The sequence below is a fragment of the Enhydra lutris genome, unplaced genomic scaffold, assembly GCF_002288905.1.
Source record: "Enhydra lutris kenyoni isolate GAN:26980312 unplaced genomic scaffold, ASM228890v2 scaffoldscaffold27, whole genome shotgun sequence".
Lineage (NCBI taxonomy): Eukaryota > Metazoa > Chordata > Mammalia > Carnivora > Mustelidae > Enhydra > Enhydra lutris.
The window spans coordinates 25,272,202-25,276,795 of NW_019154111.1; the positions used below are offsets into that span (position 1 = coordinate 25,272,202).

Consider the following 4,594-nt stretch of genomic DNA (forward strand, 5'->3'; position numbering starts at 1 on the left):
AAGTAAAAAAAAAAATGAATCACAAAGAAACATCCTGGAAAGTGAAAAGAAGGTCAAGAAAGAGCAAGGCAATCATCAGGAGACTAATATCATGGTTCTTTCCATTAGATTCTTTCCTGACGGTTTCATTAAGCTCATCAGCATGCCACAGAGCCAAGCGCACTGTAATGGCAGTTAACACACTGGTAACAATGACTTACAAGTTAATAAAAACTGGGCAGAAAATTGACCTATATAACTTCATAACACACACACACACACACACACACACACACACACACACACACGTGGTTATATTTATTTTCCTTATTTTGAAGGTAGGAAAACCAGAATGCTTAGAAATTAGGTTATTTGCTCACACAATAAAGACTAAACACTTGTAGAATTCCGTTAACTGGATGGCTCCCATATTCCAACCTGTAGCAGAAATCTGTCCTTAACCAAAGATTCTAATTTTCATTTTCTGGATGGATGTTTTTCAAACTTAGAATTGAACTTAACTTTCTCCCTTATGTGTCCACTCTCCCCTCCCATAAGAGCAGGTTTATCTGTCTACTTCCTCTCTATTCCCATAACTTTTCTTTCCTTGTTTTTGGCACTGCCACATTATGCTTCTAGCTGTCCTGTAGTGGGTGACACAGACCTTGAGTAAAGTGAATGCAGTCTTCCTCCCCCTCATGGGGGGCCATCGTTGAGCAGACTTTGGGGTGAGTGATACTTATAGAATGCAGTTAGGCTGGCTTCTCAGGATTATGTTTTGCTCTGTTAAGTTACAACGGATTTTCTGTCTACTTCTATTGTATGAAGGATCTGAAGAAGGGACCAATGTGGACAGTACAAAGCAATCAAGTCTCTGGCTTCAGTACAGTCCTGGAATGATACTGTTCATATAATTTCCTCATAACACATATGTTACAAAACTTTTATTTCAAAAGACTTGAAGGTTTTCCCAGTTGTTTCCGGGTTAAGTATATACATTTGATGTTTTGGATAGAAAGAAATATTTCTTTACCTATTAATTATAGTTCTTAGCTAACTTTATTAGTAAGAATGCCAATCCCATATTTAAGTCTCGGGTGTGGGAAAGAGTGAAATGTGATTCATAACAATTTTCTGTTAAGATTTAAGAAATCAGTAAAAATTAGCCGTATCATGCATGTTCCATGTTCGTATTTCTTCTATAGCAGCTAAACTTTTTGATGATGGGTAAACCTGTAGCTCACACCTATGCTCTTATATGACAAATTGGAAGTGATGGTACTGGTGCATAAAGACATAAACTCATGGGACACCTGGTGGCTCAGTTGGTTAATGTTAAGCATCTGCTGTCATGCTGTAATGTTAACCATCTCAGGTCATGATCCCGGTGTCCTGGGATCGAGCCCCATGCAGGGCTCCCTATTCAGCAGGGAGTCTGCTTCTCCTTCTCTGCCCTTCCCCCCAACTTCTGCCCACTCACTCTCTAAAATAGTCTTTTTTAAAAGAAGAAATGGCATAAAAATTTTTAAAAAAAAGATATAAACTCACAGTGCTTCTGCATAGACACACTAGTTGAAAATGTGTGTTAAGAGGAGTTATTTGTGGGACAGAATATATAGTTCTAAAAGAATAGAATGTTAGACAATGTCTAAATGAGAGATGGGGGTATGAAGAGGGTGAAAAGCCAAAAGAGTAGTTGGCAAAACTAGTAGGGGGCAAAAAATCAGCAATATCAAAGGGCCACTAGGAACAATGAGATGTTTAAATAACTCTCCCCTTTTTCTCTCCCCTAAATCCTTTGGGGCCTAACAGCCCCCTCCCCAACTCCACATGGTTCTCCTGGGACTTCCATCACTATACACTGCCTGTGGTCACAGGGATGGATAGGAGCCATGGCCTAGGCAATCATGCTGTGCCAAAGCTGATCCCAAAGAGAATCCTTCCCAGGATTTGCAGTTATTGGAAAGGAGAAATTCTCATTCCCTATGATTCACTAATTTAAGTGTATGACTCAAGCTGTGAATACCTATATTCCCTGCCAAATGGAGAGCATCCCTTTCTACTAAGAGAGAAAAAGCTTGATACACAGAAAGAAGCTGATAGGAGAGATGGGGAGATGACAAGATTTCTATTAGTTTATGGTTCAGCTTAAACTAAGAATAGACACATCCCTATTCTTCCTAGTTCTAGGAGCCAATATATTCTTTTTGCTAAATCAAGTTTGAGTTGTTGTTGTTTTTTATTTTTTGTCACCTATGACAAACATCATAGTTAATATAATAAACAATCACCAGAGGTGTTACATATCTTATTGTAAAGTGAGGGTAATCAAAAAAGTCAAGAGATTGAAAACAGAAAGACAGTCTTTTGACTTTCATCTTTACCAGTGATCTCTGCAAGTGTAATTTCATTTTACTACAGAAGATAAAATCTGGTTTTCTGGTGATTTACTAAACCTATAGAACCAGACTAGTTTTTAGAAACTTTATTTTTATCAGTCTCCTCTCCCTCAACATACACTCAACAGAATTTCTAATCTTTTGTTCACAAAAAAACCTAAATGCCCAGTATTATAACCCATCTAATTTGAAGTTAATGAAAGTATGAGCTATGTAAGAAATTTAGTCTAAGTATTCAGTAAGTAGAAAAGCAGTTCTGACTTACAAAGTAACTTCTATTTTTCCTTAAGAAGTAAGGTACTTAATATAAAGCTTATATATGGTACACATACATTCTTGGAACCCACAACATCCCTAAAAATTACTTTAGTAGCTCTTCCTCTCAGAGGCCTGGGGTGACCTCTGAAAATGGTTCACTATCCGCTTGACCCAGGAAACCCTACAAAATCATGCAAATCAAGAGGTTCAAATCTTCTTGTTCACTTTAAGAATACATGTGAAACTGCAGGCCATCAAGGATATGCATATCCGAAGAGCCACCAAGTATCTGAAAGATGTCACTTGGCAGAAGCAGTGTGTGCCATTCCATCACTACGATGGTAGTGTTGGTAGGTGTGCCCAGGCCAAATAGTGGGGCTGGACACAGGCTCGGTGGCCCAAGAAGAGTGCTGAATTTTTCCTGCACATGCTTAAAAATGCAGAGAGTAATGCTAAACTTAAGGGTTTAGATGTCAATTCTCTGGTCATTGAACAAAGCTCCATAGATGCGGCGTAGAACTTACAGGGCTCATGGTCGGATTAACCCATACATGAGCTCTCCCTGCCACATTGAGATGATCCTTACTGAAAAAGAGCAGATTACTGCTCAGAAGAAAAAGATATCCCAGAAGAAACTGAAGAAACAAAAACTTATGGCCCGGGAGTAAGTTCTGCACAGAATAAATGCAAATATAATTTTTTAAAAAATTACTTCAGTAGACCAAATAATAGTGAATTACACTGAGAATCAAAGAGCTTCAGTGAATATTTTTTAGGATTAAAAGTATCCTAAATAGGGGCGCCTGGGTGGCTCGGTGGGTTAAAGCCTCTTCCTTCAGCTCAGGTCATGATCCTAGGGTCCTGGGATCAAGCCCAGCGTCGGGCTCTCTGCTTAGCGGGAAGCCTGCTTCCTCCTCCCTCTCTACCTGCTTCTGATCTCTATCAAATAAATAAATAAAATCTTTAAAAAAAAAAAAAGTATCCTAAATATAACCGATAACTCTTCTAGCATGTAGGCTTTAACAACATGGAGATTAGAAATCTTCTATGAGAAACAAAAATATATGAAAGAACACTTAGAGAAACTATTTTTCTCAGTTGGGATTGTTACTGTGAAGGCAGATCTGCTCTGAGCTCTTTTGCTCCAGGTGGTGGAATTAATCGCTGCATTGCTCTCTGGGGCAAAGCAGGAATCCCTCTCTCACTCTTAGGACATTTTTTTGCTAAAGAAACATAATGACTCAAAAGTAGGCTAATGTGCAAATTTAATAAATTCTTCACATACAATACTTTCTAGCCTGGATCTAAATCTAGATCAGTGGGCATGTTATGCTTGCATTTTGTAAATGAGATTTAGTTGTGCCTTTCCCTTTTATTTGTATGACTGGTGACCTTCTTGAGCCATCTCCTTGGAACATTATAGTTTGGTATATTTTTCTTCTTTGGCCATTAGCACTCAGATTATGTACTTTTGGCATTAAAAATTCCATCTAAGAGTTCGAGTATGCTTCTTATTCCTTGTGACCTTTGTTACATTAAGAAATTACAAATTTTGATGGATCTTTCTTTACACATTATAGCAGTGTACTTGTTAAAGGAAAAAATTCCTGTGTACTAAGAGCATATATATAAAGCCATACACTGAGTTTTAAATGCTTAATTTCAATTAAAACAATACCTAGTTAGATTGGATGCGGCTCATCCAAGTAAAGTGAGAAGAAAGAATGGGAGTCAACAACCAGAAATGTTCCTTTTCTAACAATTATTCTTGGCAATCTTTCTTGTTTTCATTAAGAGGGCCATGATCATCTAAGGACTACTTTCTTTTTTAACCTTGCCCAGAAAAATTCAATTTTCAAATAGCATAAGACACAGAGTGGTGGAGTTGTACCAGAAGACATGAACCATGTAACGAAAGGCTGACTCTGCCATAGAATTAGAAAAACAGGACCCATTAT

At 37.9% G+C, this 4,594-nt stretch overlaps 1 pseudogene; it reads left to right on the forward strand.

Moving 5' to 3' along the window:
• Window positions 1-2,786: 2,786 nt before the first annotated feature.
• On the forward strand, window positions 2,787-3,304 carry LOC111152068 (annotated as a pseudogene).
• The last annotated feature ends 1,290 nt before the right edge of the window (window positions 3,305-4,594 follow it).